The sequence below is a fragment of the Papio anubis genome, chromosome 6, assembly GCF_008728515.1.
Source record: "Papio anubis isolate 15944 chromosome 6, Panubis1.0, whole genome shotgun sequence".
In the NCBI taxonomy this organism is placed as follows: Eukaryota; Metazoa; Chordata; class Mammalia; order Primates; family Cercopithecidae; genus Papio; species Papio anubis.
The window spans coordinates 75,673,084-75,690,150 of NC_044981.1; positions in this window are offsets into that span (position 1 = coordinate 75,673,084).

Genomic DNA, 17,067 nt, shown 5'->3' on the forward strand with positions numbered 1-17,067 from the left:
ATTTCAATCTTGGTGAATCTGATGATTATGTGTCTCGGGGTTGCTCTTCTTGAGGAGTATCTTTGTGGTGTTCTCTGTATTTCCTGAATTTGAATGTTGGCCTGCCTTGCTAGGTTGGAGAAGTTCTCCTGAATAATATCCTGAAGAATGTTTTCTAACTTGGTTCCATTCTCCCTGTTACTTTCAGATACACCAATCAAACATAGATTTGGTCTTTTCACATAGTCCCATATGTCCTGGAGGCTTTTCTTTTTACTCTTTTTTCTCAAATCTTGTCTTCTTGCTTTATTTCATTAATTTGATCTTCATTCACTGATATTCTTTCTTCCACTTGATCGAATCAACTATTGAGGCTTGTGCATGCGTCATGAAGTTCTCTTGCTGTGGTTTCAGTTCCATCGGGTCATTTAAGGTCTTCTCTACACTATTTATTCTAGTTAGTCATTTGTCTAACCTTTTTTCAAGGTTTTTAGCTTCCTTGTGATGGGTTTAGAATATGCTCCTTTAGCTCAGAGAAATTTGTTATTACTGACCTTCTGAAGCCTACTTCTGTCAACTTGTTACAGTCTTTCTCCATCCAGTTTTGTTCCGTTGCTGATGAGGAGTTGTGATCATTTGCAGGAGAAGAGGCGCTCTGGTTTTTGGAATTTTCTGCTTTTCTGCTATGATTTGCTGCCCTCTTTGTGGTTTTATCTACCTTTGGTCTTTGGTGTTGGTGATCTACAGATGGGGTTTTGGTGTGGATGTCCTTTTTGTTGATGTTGATGCTAGTCCTTTCTGTTTGTTAGTTTTCCTTCTAACAGTCAGGCCCCTCAGCGGCAGGTGTGTTGGAGTTTGCTGGAGGTCCACTCCAGACCCTGTTTGTTTAGGTATCACCAGCAGAGCTTGCAGAGCAGCAAATATTGCAGAACAGCAAATATTTCTGCCTGATCCTTCTTCTGGAAACTTCATCCTAGAGGGGCACTTGCCTGTATGAGGTGTCTATTGGCCCCTACTGGGAGATGTCTCCCAGTCAGGCTACATGGGGGTCAAGGAACCACTTGAGGAGGCAGTCTTGTCTATTCTCAGAGCTCAAATGCTGTGCTGGGAGAACCACTACTCTCTTCAGAGCTGTCAGACAGGGACGTTTTAGTCTGTTGAAGTTGTCTGCTGGCTTTTGCTCAGCTATACCCTGCCCACAGAGGTGGAGTCTATAGAGGCAGTAGGCCTTGCTGAACTGTGGTGGGCTCTGCCCAGTTCAAGCTTCCTGACTGCTTTATTTACCTACTCAAGTCTCAGCAATGGTGAACGTCCCTCCCCTCATCAGGCTGCAGCCTCACAGGTTGATCTCAGACTGCTGGCTAGCAGTGAGCAAGTCTCCATGGGCATGTGACCCATGAGCCAGGCATGGGAGGGATCTCCTGGTTTGCCGGTTGCTAAGACCATTGAAAAGCGCAGTATTTGGGCAGTAGTGCACCAGTTTTCCAAGTACAGTCTGTCACAGCTTCCCTTCATTAGGAAAGGGAAATTCCCCGACCCCTTGTGCTTTCTGGGTGAGGTGATGACCCACCCTGCTTTGGCTCAGCCTCTGTGGGCTGCACCCACTGTCCAACCAATCCCAGTGAGATGAACCAGGTGCCTCAGTTGGAAATGCTGAAATCACCCATCTTCTGCATCAATCTTGCTGGGAGCTGCAGACCAGAGCTGTTCCTATTTGGCCATCTTGGAAGTGAACACCAAGAATCCATGTCCACCACATTTTATGCTATTGGTCCCAGTTTACATTTTTTTTTTTTTTTTTTTTGAGACAGAATCTCACTGTGTCACCCAGACTGGAGTGCAATGGCACAATCTCAGCTCACTGCAACCTCTGCTTCCCGGGTTCAAGTGATTCTACTGCCTTAGCCTCTTGAGTAGCTGGGACTACAGGCATGTGCCACCACACCTGGCTAATTTTTTTATTTTTTATTTTAGTAGAAATGGAGTTTCACCATGTTGGCCAGGCTGGTCTTGAACTCCGACCTCAAATGATCCACCTGTCTTGGCCTCCCAAAGTGCTGGGATTACAGATGTGAGCCATCATGCCCAGGCTACAGTTTATATTTTTTACACTATTTATCTATTAACAAATTACTGTAGTTATAATTAGTTTCAACACTTTTGTCTTGTAACTTTTATTCTAGAGTTAAAAGTGATTTACATACTATCATTACAATATTAGAGTATTTTGAGTTTGCCTATATACTTACCTTCATCAGTGAGTTGTATACCTTCACATATTCTTATTTTGCTAATTAATGTTCTTTGGCTTTAACTTGAAGAATTCCCTTTAATATTATTTTGTATGGCAGGCCTGGTGTGACCAACTCCTTCAGCTTTTGTCTGGCAAAGTCTTTATTTCTTCTTAATTTCTGATCAACAGGTTTGCTAGGTATAGTTATTTTGGTTGGCAGGGTTTTTTCTTTCAAATTTTTGGGTATATAATCTAACTTTCTCCTGACCTACAAGGTGTCCACTTAGTAATCTGCTGACAGTCTTATGAAGGTTCCCTTTTATGTGACAAATAGTTTTTTACTTGCTGCTTTCAAAATTTTCTGTTTTTGACTTTTGACAGTTTGATTATAATGTGACTCAGTGAGGACCTCTTTATTCTCAACCTATTTGGAGTTCTCTGGACTTCATGCATCTGGATGTTCATTTCCCTACCCAGATTTTGGAAATTTTCTGTCATTATTTCTTTAAATTAGTTTTCTATCCCATCTTCCTTCTCTGCTCCTCTACAACTCTTATAATGATATATATTTACTCGATGGTGCCCTATAAATCCTGAGGGTTTTCTTTACTCCTTTTTTAAAAAATAGTATATCAAAGACTTATCAATCTCTCACAAACATATTAGCAAAAAAAGGTAATAAGTTTAAAGTCACTGTAAGTACATATTCCACTCTCACCACCTTTTTTTAAACTATTAAGTTCAGGCATACATGTGCAAGTTTGTTATATAGGTAAACTTATATCATGGAGTTTTGTTTTACATATTATTTCATCATCCACATATTAAGGCTAGTACCCATTAGTGATTTTTCCTGATCCTCTCCCTCTGCCACCCTTCACTCTTTGATAGGCTTCAGTGTTTGTTGTTCTCCTCTATGCGTACATATGTTCTTATCATTTAGCTCTTACTTGTAAGTGAGAACATATGGTATTTGGATTTGTGTACCTGCATTAGTTTGCTAAGGTTAATGGCATCCAACTCCATTCACGTTTCTTCAAAGACCATGATATCATTCTTTTTATGCCTGCATAGTATCCCACGATGCATATATACTACATTTTCTTTATCCAGTCTACCATTGATGGGCACTTAGTTTGATTCCATATCTCTGCTATTGTGAATGGTGCTGCAATAAACATATTCATGCATGTTTCTTTATGGTAGAACAGTTTATATTCCTTGAGGGTATCTACCCAGTAATGGGGTTGCTGGGTCATATAGAATTTCTGTTTTTGTGTCTTTGAGAAATTGCAAAGCTGTCTTCCACAATGGTTGAACTAATTTTCACTCCCATGAATGGTGCCTAAGCATTCATTTTTCTCTGCAACCTTGTCAGCATCTGTTACTTTTTGACTTTTTATTAATAGTTATTCTGACTGATGTGAGATGGTATCTCATTGTAGTTTGATTTCTCTAATAATCAGTGATGTTGAGTTTTTCTTCATATGATCATTGGCCACATGTATGTCTTTTTTTAAAAAAGTGTCAGTTTGTAATATTTGCCCACTTTTTAATGGGGTTATTTGGTTTTTTCTTGTAAATTTGTTTAAGTTTTTCATTGATATTAGTTAAGACAATTGTCAGATACATAGTTTGAAAACTTTTTCTCCCATTCTGTAGGTTGTCTGTTCATTCTATTGATAGCTTCCTTTGCTGTGCAGAAACTCTTTAGTTTAATTATATCCCATTTGTCAGTTTTGGCTTTTGTTGTCATTGCTTTGATATCTTCAGGAAATATTTGTCAGTTTCTATTTCCAGAATGGTATTTCCTAGGTTGCCTTCCAAAGTTTTCATAATGTTCAGTTTTACATTGAAGTCTTTAATCTATCTTAATTTTTGTATATGGTATAAGGAAGAAGTCCAATTTTAATCTTCTGTATATGGGTAGGCTGTTATCCCAGAATCTTTTGCCTATTGCTTGTATTTGTCAAAGATCAGATAGTTGTGTGCAGCCATATTTCTGGGTTCTCTGTTTTGTTCTGTTGGTCTATGTGAATGCCTTTATACCAGCATCATGTTGTTTTATTTACTGTAGCCTTGTTGTACAATTTTAAGTCGGGTAAATTGATTTCTAGACATACTCTTTTTGATTAAGATTGACTTGGCTACTGGGCTCTTTTTGGTTCCATATGAATTAAAAAAATTTTTTTTCTACTTCTGTAAAAAATGCCAGTCTACGGTAGTTTCGTAGGAGTAGCATTGAACCTTTAAATTGCTTTGGGCGCTATGGTCATTACAATGATATTGAATCTTCCTATTCAGGAGCATAGAATGTTTTTTCATTTGTTTATGTCACTTCTGATTTCTTTGAGCAGTGTTTTGTGATTCTTCTTGTGGAGATCTTTCACCACCATCAGTAGTTGTGTTCTTAGGTATTTGTGTGTGTGTGTGTGTGTGTGTGTGTGTGTGTGTGGCAATTGTGAATAGAATTGCGTTTCTGATTTGGTTCTCAGCTTGACTCATGTTCGTTTGGAAATGTTAGTGACTTTTGCACATTGCTTTTGTATCCTGAAACTTTGCTGAAGTTTTTTTTTTATCAGCTGAAGGCGCTTTTGGGCCAAGACTATGGGGTTTTCTATCATGCTGTTTGGAAACAGGGATGGTTTGACTTCCTCTTTTACTATTTGGATGACCTTCCTTTCTTTCTCTTGCCTAATTGCCCTGGCCAGAACTTCCAATACTATGTTGAGTAGGAGTAGTGAGAGAGGGCATCCTCATCTTATCTTGAAAATCCTCCCAGTTTTCAAGGGAAATGCTTCCAGCTTTTGCCCATTGAGTATGTCATTGGCTGTGGTTTTGTCATAGATGACCCTTATTATTTTGAGATGTTTGTTAAATACCTAGTATATTGGGAGCTTTTAACATGAAGGGGTGTTGAATTTTATCAAAAGTCTTTTCTGAATCTATTGAAATAATCATGTGGTTTTTGTTTTTAGTTCTGTTCATGTGATGAATCACATTTATCAATTTGAGTATGTTGAACCAACCTTGCATCTCAGGGATAAAGCCTACTTGATAAGGCTTGATAAGCTTCTTGGTGTGTTGCTGGATTCTCCTTGCCAGTATTTAGTTGAGGATTTTTGCATCAATGTTCATTAAGGGTATTGGCCTGAACGTTTCTTTTTTTGTTGTGTCTCTGCCAGGTTTTGGTATTCAGATAATTCTGACCTGATAGAATGAGTTTTGTAGGAGTCCTTCTTTCTCAATTTTTTGGTCTAGTTTCCATGGGAATGGCACCAGCTCTTCTTTGTAAATGTGGTAGAATTCACCTGTGAATCTATGTGGTCCTGGGCTTTTCTTGGTGGGTAGTGTAATTGTTATTGTCTCAATTTCAGAGCTTGTTATTGATCTGTTCAGAGATTCAATTTCTTCCTGGTTCTGTTTTGGGAGGGTGTATTTCTTCAGGATTTTTTTTGTTGTTGTTTCTTCTAGATTTTATAGTTTATTTACATAGAGTGTTCATGATATTCCCTGAGATCATTTAGCTCACTGAGCTTCTTTAAGGCGACTACTTTGTATTCTTTGGCAGACAATTTTTGATCTCCAATTTTTTAAGGTCAACCACTGGCCACTGGAACTTTATTTTGTCCCTTTGGTGCTGTCATATTTCCTTGATTGTTCTTGTTCCTTGAAGCTCTGCATTGCCATCTTTGCATTTGAAAAAGTATTCTCCTCCTCCAGTCTTTATTGACTGGCTTTGGGAGAAAAAGTCCTTCACCAATGAGTCTAGCTAGAGATTCTGGTAGACACACAGCCTTTTCCATGGATTTTCCTGCTTCACTCCTTTTGTTCCTTCTCAGAAGGAAAGTTTTAGGATTGTGCGCCTTCTTCCAGTCTTATAAAGCCAGGCCTGGTGCTAAGAGCATCCTGTTTAGCTTCCCTAAAGCAATACCCTGAAATGTTAAAGTATGTGTACCTTCTTTCAAATCAGCAGAATCATGCCAGCTACTAAGATCTGTACCTACTGTTGAGATCCAAGAGCTGTTTGCTGGAACTCATGTGTGTTGTGTGTGGAAACACATGAGGTGCTGTCTACAGAGGAATGCCACATGGTGAAGTCTGTGAGCTGCTTAGCAGGATTCATGGCCAGCTGTTGAGCATTGTGCAGGTTGCTGTGTACTCCTGTCCCTTCTCCTTGCTTTCAGTGGTCCCAGACTATTCAGCTGTGCTGCCAATGCCCTCAGTGTTATGGGTGGGATGAGGCCTAAGGGGCCTTTTGGGCAGTGTCCCATGAGTTTAAGGAGCCAAGTGCTCAATTAATTTTCATTTTCCGCTGTGGTAGCAATTATGAACCAAAGTGATCTCTCTTAGAATCAAGCTAGGCTTCCTTGGGGGATGAGTGACATGGGTAGAGCGAAACTGTTCTTCTCACCTATTTCAACATGTCTGCTCTCATATATTTTTTTTGTTTTACTAGGATACTGGAACCTCTCAGCTAAACTCTGGGACTCTGATATAGTTTAACTCTGTGTCTCCACCCAAATTTCATCTCGAATTGTAATCCCCACAAGTTGAGGGAGGGACCTGGTGGGAGGTGATTGAATTACAGGGGTGGTTTCCCCCATTCTGTTCTCATGATAGAGAGTTCTCATGAGATCTGATGGTTTAAAGGTGGCAGTTTCCCCTGTGCGCTCTCTCTCTCTCTCTCTCTCTCTCTCTCCTTCTGCCTTGTGAAAAAGGGGCCTACTTCCCCTTTGCCTTCCACTATGATGGTACATTTCCTGAGGCCTCCCCAGTCATGCAGAACTGTGAGTTAATTAAACCTCTTTTGTTTATAAATTACTCAGTCTCTGGCAGTATTTTTATAGGCTTGTGAAAACAGACTAATACAGAGACTTAGCACTGGGAGTGGGGCACTGCTATAAAGATAACCTGAAAATGTGGAAGTAACTTTGAAACTGGGTAATAGGCAGAGGTTGGAACAATCTTGAGGGCTCAGAAAAAGACAGGAAGATGAGGGAAAGATTGGAACTTCCTAAAGAATTGTTGAATGGTTTTGATCAAAACCCTGATAGTGACATGGATGGACAATGAAGTCAAGTTTGAGGTGGTCTCAGGTCGAACTTATCGGGACTGGACCAAATATTACTCTTAGTATGCTTTAGCAAAGAGACTGGGGACATTTTGCTCCTGTCCTAGAGATCTGGGGGAAATTTGAACTTGAGAGAGATGATTTAGGGTATATGGTGGAAGAAATTTCTAAAGAGCAAAGCATTCAAGAAGTGACCTGGTTGATTCTGAAGGTATTTGGTCATATGCATTCACAAAGAGAATACCTGAAACTGGAACTTTTATTTTAAAGGAAAGTAGAACATAAAAGTTTAGAAAATCTGCAGCATGACCATGACGTAGAAAAAGAAAAACCCATTTTCTTGGGAGAAACTGAAGCCTGCTGCAGAAATTTACATAAGTAACAAGGAGTAAAATGTTAGTAGCCAAGATCATGAGAAAAATGTCTCCGGGGCATGCCAGAGATCTTTGTGGCAGCCTCTCCCATCATAGGTCTAGAGGCCTAGGAGGGTAAAATGGTTTTGGGGCTGGGCCCAGGACCCCACTGCTCTGTTCAGCCTGTGGACCTGGTACCCTGCATCCCAGCTGCTCCAACTCCAGTACTGGCCAAAAGGGACCAAGGTACCTCTGGAGCCATGGCTTCAGAGGGTACAAACCCAAAGTCTTGTTGGCTTCTATGTGAAGTTGGATCTGCAGTGTGCAGAAGACAAGAGTTGAGCTTTGGAAATCTCTGCCTAGATTTTAGAGGATATATAGAAACACTTATATGTCCAGGCAGAAGTCTGTTGTAGGAGTGAAGCCCTCATGGAGAACCTCTACTAGGACAATGCAGAGGGGAAAGTGGGGTTGGTGCCCCCTCACAGAGTCCTCAGTGGGGCACTGCCTAGTGGAGCTGTGAGATGGCCACCATCCTCCAGACCACAAAAAGGTAGATACACTGAAAGCTAGCACTGTACACCTGGAAAAAACACAGACACTCAATGTCAGCCCAGGAAAGCATCTGTGGGGGCTGCAGAGACAGAGTCGTGGAGCTGCCCAAGGCCTTAGGAGTGCACTTCTTGCATCAGTGTGCCATGGATGTGAGACATGGAGTCAAAGGAGATTATTTTAAAACTTTAAGATTTAATGAGTGCCCTGCCAGGTTTTGAACTTGCATAGTGATGCTGGCCTCTTTGTTTTGGCCAATTTCTCCAATTTGGAATGGGAACATTTACCTAGTGCCTCTACCCCCATTGTATCTAGGAAGTAAAAAACTTGTTTTTGATTTTACAGGCTCATAGATGGAAGGGACTTGGCTTGTCTCAGATGAGACTTTGGACTTCAACATTTGAGTTACTGCTGAAATGAGTTAAGACTTTGGGGGACCGTTGGGAAGGCATGATTGGCTTTGAAATGTGAAAGGGACATGAAAGTTTTGAGGGGTTAGGGGTGGAATAATATGGTTTGGCTCTGTGTGCCCCCCCAAAAAATTATAATCCATTTGTAATCCCCACATGTCGAGGGTGATGATTTTATCATGGGGGTGGTTTCTGCCATGCTATTCTCATGATAGCAAGGAGTTCTCACAAGATCTAATGGTTTAAAAGTGGTAGTGTTCCCTATGCTTTCTCTCTCTCTCCTGCCACCTTGTGGAGAAAGCGCCTTGCTTTCCCTTCACCTTCCACCATGATTGTAAGTTTCCTGAGGCCTCCTCAGCCATGTGAAACTGTGAGTCAATTAAACCTGTTTTGTTTATAAATTACCCAGTCTCAGGTAGTATTTTTATAGCAGTGTGAAAACAGACTAATACAGGCTCTAACAAAGATATTCTAGTCTGTGATTGGTTGAGAAATTTGGTGTTTCTCTTGAAGGTGATATGGGTTGGAACTTCGTATTCCACCATCTTGCTAACATCCTATATTGCTTTCTTCTTAGTCTTCCCCTCTTCCCAAAAAATTGTGTAACTTGGTGGAACCATTTGGGTTACATAGTTATCCCACTGTATTCTCATCACTGTTCAAACCTATAGCTTTAAGGCATATTTAATCTCCATATCTATTTAATTCATCACCAATTACCATATAGGTTGATTTTATGGAATATATCTCTGCTCTATTCTTGCTGCACTTTTTTATTTATTCTTTCACCTACTAATTAGTTTCTTGTTCATCTGAACTTATAACAGTGTCTGACAAATTATATTATAGTGATGCACCGCATCCCCATTCTTTCTTACCCAAGTTCTTTATGTATGGGTACTGCTTGCCTCAGAAGATGCGCTGCATTCAGAAATTTCCTTTCATTTCATGCCTGATTGTTTCCAGGAGTTTTCAGTATCTGGAGTTGGGCGAAGTATACTCTGGTTTAGAAAGCATCTTTCAATGGTAGGGCAAGATACTTCAGTGTCCCAGTTGCTATCAGTTCTGGAATTCTGAGATGTGAATGTGTGGTGACAAAGGTACGAAACATCCATATATTAATTTTTACAAATTTTGTTGCGTAAAGTGAGAGTGTGTCAGAAGCTACAGTTTTACCAACTGTCTTTTAGCTAGTACTAATTCCTCCCAGATTCTGACTGTCTTTCAGCCTTTGTTTTCAATGTTATTGAGAATTTTTATTAATTTTTGTTTTCAGAAGCTATTTAGTGAGAAGTTGAGAGGATGATTTGGGAATTACTACCCAGAGTCCTCTTGAGCCAGAATTCTTACTGCATTTGAAACTGTTCTTGTGACACCTTTAAACTTTAAAGCATGCTTTTAAGTTAAAGATCTCTAAAGTTTCTTTCTAATGTCAAGACTGAAAGGAGTGTTTTAAAGAATACTGCATATTTTTATTCTTTCCCTAAGCCACTTCTCATTCTTATAATTGCTTCCTAGTTTTTGGTAATATAACCCAGATTAATGCAACTACATCATTTGATATTATATAATTTCATTTAATGATTAATTTGACTATATGCATCCAATTTTATATTCAAAATTTTAAAAATCTAAGTTTATGTTTCATGTGTTAATGTTTATTTTTAATACTATTTTTAACCATAAGACCCCCATTCTTGATATATTTAATTTTATTTATTCACATGAGTGATACATTGACACCTCATTTAGAATTCTTTCATTGAGTTTCCTTCTTTCATCCTCAAAAGATGTTGCAACATGGTCTCCTGGCATGCCAAATTGTGTATTGGACTACAGAAAGCAATTAGAATTTTTTAGCAAAGGGTATTTTTGGGGAATTTCTCAGGTTGACTGGAGGACTTTTCCTCTCAGGAGTTAATGGTGTCATTGCTAGGTTCCTAGCATGGGAAGCCATGGGATCTGTAATAGAGAGTGGAAAAGAGTTCAAGGAAAGCTTGTCATAGTCTTTCTGGCTTTGAAGCTTCTGAGTGTGGATGTACCCCTCTGTGATGTTTCATGACTAATTAAATTGTACTAATGTAAAGAAGAGGAATGGCCAAAATTATAGATGACTGTCTGAAAAAGACTTTTCCCAGACTGAAGAAGTGGAACAGCTCACTGATAGAGAATTTAATGAATTACAGCTTGGAAGAAACCCAACAAAGATGACTTTACACTAATTTGCCACACACAAAACATTCTCCAAATATACAGGGGATAATGACTAAGCCCTGTGTAAGGGACTTAACTAGGTTGTATGTATACCACACTTTTGGAAAAAAAGACAACTAACATTCCTTAGGCCACACTGGAATTCAAGACCAAAATACTTAACTTATCCAATGGTTAAGTATGAATTGTGCAACCACTGAGCTGCCAAATTTTCCTTTGGTTATGACTTGTTACAGATGCAACCACCACACATCACTGAGAAATTGTAACAGCTTGGTTATGTCAACTGAAGAAAAATAGATTCAGTGAATTTGCTCTTTATAGCATTTTTCAGAGTAAACTATGTGTGGTCAGGAAAGGAATTACATCTGGAGTATCTGATAATAAGTCATTTCACAAGCAGTATTTAAAGAGAAGACCTAAAACAGCATGTGTGAAAAAAGGTTATTTTGTTCTAGAGGAGGACCAACAGTTTTGAACACTTAGTCACCACAGCAGCTGATGACAATGAAACCTAAGACATCTGATCACTTTAGTATGATTGTCTGCAAGGTTCTTACAACTACAACATCAGTTGTTCTCATGATAGTATACTTTTCTTAATGTTTATCATGCTCTGTTTTGTATTTGGAAAGGGCAATGTGCAATGAAAACTTTCTCTCAGTTTAAAAAAATAAATGAGACAAATTTCACACCTATCTAAGTTGTTTTCAAAGCAAGAAGCTTTCTTTGCACAGAGGCTGAGGGTAATATTTTTTTCAACTTTGTGTGTAAGATAAAAAACCAAAACTGACTTTTCTGTTTCATTTCAAATTTTTCTGGCAAAGACATTGCTGACATGGGTCTGGTACAGACTGAGCTTTTCCTCCCAACTCATACTTAGCAGAGTAGTGTTCTAAATACAGCTTCATTTGCCTAATCACCACACTTTGCAGTCAGGCTAGGTAGAGAGAGTCTTCTTATATCTGCCAGGTTTTCTGTAAACAGAAAGAAAAATGTTTTCTAGTAATAAGGAAAAACAGTAAGAATGTTGTCTCCCTATGACTGAGAATGTTTTTGTAATTAATAATAATGCTTGTATGAAGATGATTTGATACTGCATTCTCTAGGATGTTGAATTCATTTGGCTATCTTGGGTTGGGCACAATTGTTTCTAAAACCTGGGACTTAGCTTCATTTATTTTATTGTTTTTCTGTTTTCCTTTGGTCTTACCTTTATTATTTTCTTCTCTTTAATTTGGGTTTAACTTGCTATTCTTATTCTAGCATATTAAGATGGAAGCTTAGATCATTGATTTAGAACTTCTTTTCTAATATAATCATACAATGCTATAAATTTTCCTGTAAGCACTGCTTTAGCTGCCCCCTACAAACGTTAATATTTTGTATTTTCATTTCCATTAAGTTAAAAATGTTTGTAAATTTTCCATGCAATGTCTTCTTTGACCAATGGGTTATTTGGAAGCAGCTTTTTAAATTTCTAAAGATTTGGGTATTAAAAAAATCTTTCTGTTATTAATTTCCAGTTTAATTATCCTGTGGTCAGAGAACATACTTTATATAAACTTAATTTTTTAAAATGTACTGAGACATGTTTATCGTCCACAATATAGTTTATTTTGTGAATGCTAAGTGTGTACCTGAAAAGTGTGTATTCTACTGCTGTGTGGGAGAGTATACTATAAATATCAGTTAGATCAAGTTGGTTGATAGTGTTGTCCACATCTTCTATAACCTATTGATTTCCTGTATGATTGTTCTACCATCAGTTGCAGAGAAAAAACTTCTAAAATCTTTAAACTATAATTCTGGATTTTTGTAATTCTTTTCTCAGTTCCATTAATATTTGCTTCATATTCTTTAGAATTCTAATGTATTTGTATATTTATTAGATACACAAACATTTAGGATTACATTCTCTAGATGAATAAATCCCTTTATGATCATAAAATGTCTATCTTTATTCCTGGTAACATTTTTCATTCATTCTAAAAATCACTTTCATCTGAAATTAATGTAGCTATTTTAGCTTTCTTCTGCTTAGGTCTAAATGGTATATTTTACTTCGTTCTTTCACTTTCAAGATTTATTAGTGCTAATTCTTTGATTTGTTTTTCATTTTTTGGTGGCTGTCTTAAGGTTTGGAGTACCCATATTCAACTTACTATAGTCTATCTTCCAACAATAATACTATAACACTTCATATATAGTGTAAGAATATTATAGTAGTATACTTTTATTTTCCCCATTCCAACCTTTTTGCTATTATAGTCATACATTTTCCTTGTGTGTGTTACAAACCCCAAGATACTTAGCTATTATTTTTGCTTGAACAATTATATTTTAAAGACATTGGCAAATGAGTAAAATAATTTTAAAAGACGTTACATTTATCCACATGTTTACTATTTGCAGCATTTTTCATTCTTTCCTATAGATTTTAGTTTCTAATTTTTGTTCTGCCTGAGTATTTCCTTTAATATTTCTTTTTGTGCATGACTGATGACAATAAATTCTTTTCAGCTTTTAATTTTTTTTCTTTTGGTCTGAAAATATCTTTTTTTAAATTATACTCTAAGTTCTAGGGTACATGTGCACAATGTGCAGGTTTGTCAAATATGTATACTTGTGCCATGTTGGTGTGCTGCACCCATCAACTCGTCAGCACCCTTTATTAGATCTTCGTTTGCTATTTTTGCATACTATAGAATTCTAGGCTTATAATTTTCTTCAAATCTTTGAAGATGTTTACCACTGTGTTCTGCTTGCCTACTTCTTGACAAAAAGTCTGCAGTTGTTCATACTTTTTCCCTTTGTACGTAATGTGTTTTCCCCTTCCTCTGGCTGATTTATTTTTCTTTTTTATTATACTTTAAATTCTGGGATACATATGCAGAATGTGCGGTTTTGTTACATAGATATGCACATGCCATGATGGTTTGCTGCACCCGTCAACCCATCACCTACATAAGGTATTTCTCCTAACGCTACCGCTCCCCAGTCCCCCACCCCCTCACAGACCTCAGTGTGTGATGTTCCCCTCCCTGTGTCCATGTGTTTTCATTGTTCAACTCCCACTTATGAGTGAGAACATGCAGTGTTTGATTTTCTGTTCTTGTGTAAGTTTGCTGAGAATGATGGTTACCAGCTTCAACCATATCCCTGCAAAGGACATGAATTCATCCTTTTCTATGGCTGCATAGTATTCCGTGGTGTATATGTACCACATTTTTAAAATCCAGTCTATCATTGATGGGCATTTGGGTTGGTTCCAAGTCTTTGCTATTTTGAATAGTGTTGCAATAAACATAAGTGTGCATGTGTCCTTATAGTAGCATGATTTATAATCCTTTGGGTATATATCCAGTAATGGGATCACTGGGTCAAATGGTATTTCTAGTTCCAGATCCTTGAGGAGTTGCCACACTGTCTTCCACAATGGTTGAACTAATTTACACTCCCACCAACAGTGTAAAAGTGTTCCTATTTCTCCACATCCTCTCCAGAATCTGTTGTTTCCTGACTTTTTAATGAACACCGTTCTAAGTGGCATGAAATGGTATCTCATTGTGGTTTTGATTTGAATTTCTCTAATGACCAGTGATGATGAGAATTTTTTCATATGTTTGTTGGCTGCATAAATGTCTTCTTTTGAGAAGTGTCTATTCATATCTTCTGCCAACTTTTTGATGGGGTTTTTTTTTTCTTGTAAATTTTTTTAAGTTCTTTGTAGATTCTGGATATTAACCCTTTGTCAGATAGATAGATTGCACAAATTTTCTCCCATTCTGTAGGTTGCCTGTTTACTCTGATGGTAGTTTCTTTTGCTGTACAGAAGCTCTGTAGTTTAATTAGATCCCATTTGTCAATTTTGACTTTTGTTGCCATTGCTTTTGGTGTTTTAGACATGAAGTCTTTGTCCATGCCTATGTCCTGAATTGTATTGCCTAGATTTTCCGCTAGGATTTTTATGGTTTTACATCTTGCATTTAAGTCGTTAATCCATCTTGAGATAATTTTTGTATAAGGTGTAACAAAGGGGTCCAGTTTCAGTTTTCTGAAAATGGCTAGCCGGTTTTCCCAACACCACTTATTAAATAGGGAATCCTTTCCCCGTTGCTTGTTTGTGTCAGGTTTGTCAAAGATCAGATGGTTGTAGATGTGTGATATTATTTCTGAGGCCTCTGTTCTGTTTCATTGGTCTATATATCTGTTTTGATACCAATACCATGCTGTTTTTGTTACTGTAGGCTTGTAGTATAGTTTGAATTCAGGTAGCATGATGCCTTCAACTTTGTTCTTTTTGCTTAAGATTGTCTTGGTTATGCGAGCTGTTTTTTGGTTCCATGTGAACTTTAGAATAGTTTTTTCCAATTCTGTGAAGAAAGTCAATGGTAGCTTGATGGGAATAGCATTGACTCTATAAATTACTTTGGGTAGTATGGCCATTTTCACAATATTGATTCTTCCTATCCATAAGCATGGAATGCTTTTCCATTTGTTTGTGTCTTCTCTTATTTCCTTGAACAGTGGTTTGTAGTTCTCCTTGAAGAGGTCCTTCACATCCCTTGTAAGTTGGATTCCTAGGTATTTTATTCTTAGTAGCAATTGTGAATGGGAGCTCACTCATGATTTGGCTCTCTGTTTATCTGTTATTGGTGTATAGGAATGCTTGTGATTTTTGCACATTGATTTTGTATCCTGAGACTTTGTTGAAGTTGCTTATCAGCTTAAGGAGATTTTGGGCTGAGTGGTGGGGTTTTTAAAATATATGATCATATCATTTACAAACAGAGACAATTTGACTTCCCCGTTTCCTATTTGAATACCCTTAATTTCTTTCTCTTACCTGATTGCCCTGGCCAGAACTTCCAATACTATATTGAATAGGAGTGTTGAGAGAGGGCATCCTTGTCTCATGCTGGTTTTTGAAGGGAATGCTTCCAGTTTGTGCCCATTCAGTATGATATTGGCTGTGGGTTTGTCGTAAATAGCTCTTATTATTTTGAGCTATGTTTCATTGATACCTAGTTTATTGAGAGTTTTTAGCATGAAGGAGTGTTGAATTTTGTCAAAGGCCTTTTCTGCATCTATTGAGATAATCTTGTGGTTTTTGACATTTGTTCTGTTTATGTGATAGATTACATTTATTGATTTGCATTGTTGAACCAGCCTTGCATCCTAGGTATGAAGTTGGCTTGATCATGGTAGATAAGCTTTTTGATCTGCTGCTGGATTCGGTTTGCCAGTATTTTATTGAGGATTTCTGCATCGATATTCATTAGGGATATTGGTCTGAAATTTTCTTTTTTGTTGTGTGTCTGCCAGGCTTTGGTATCAGGATGATGCTGGTTTCATAAAATGAGTTATGGAGAATTTCCTTTTCTTCCGTTGTTTGGAGTAGTTTCGGAAGAAATGGTACCAACTCCTCTTTGTACCTCTGGTAGAATTCAGCTGTGAATCCATATGGTCCTGGACTTTTTTTGGTTGGTAGGCTATTAATTACTGCCTCAGTTTCAGAACTTGTTATTGGTCTATTCAGGGATTCAACTTCTTCTTAGACTTGGGAAAGTGTATGTGTCCAGGAATTTATCCATTTCTTCTAGATTTCCTAGCTTATTTGTGTAGAGGTGTTTATTGTATTCTGTGATGGTAGTTTGTATTTCTGTGGGATCAGTAGTCATATCCCCTTTATCATTTTTTATTGCATCTATCTGAGTCTTCTCTCTTTTCTTCTTTATTAGTGTTTCTAGCAGTCTATCTATTTTGTTGATCTTTTCAAAAAGCCAGCTCCTAGATTCATTTATTTTTTGAAGGGTTTTTCTTGTCTCTTATCTCCTTCAGTTCTGCTCTGATCTTAGTTATTTCTTGTCTTCTGCTAGCTTTTGAATTTGTTTGCTCTTGATTCGCTAGTTCTTTCAATTTTGGTGTTAAAGTGTAGATTTTATATCTTTGCTGTTTTCTCTTGCAGGCTTCTAGTGCTATAAATTTCCCTCTACACTCTGCTTTAAATGTGGCTCAGAGATTCTGGTTTGTTGTGTCTTTGTTCTCATTAGTTTCAAAGAACATCTTTATTTCTGCCTTCATTTCATTATTTACCCAGTAGTCATTCAGGAGCAGGTTGTTCAGTTTCCATATGGTTGTGTGGTTTCGAGGGAGTTTCTTTTTTTTTTTCTTTTTGAGACGGAGTCTCACTCTGTCGCCCAGGCTGGAGTGTTGAGGGAGTTTCTTAATCCTGAGTTCTAACTTGAT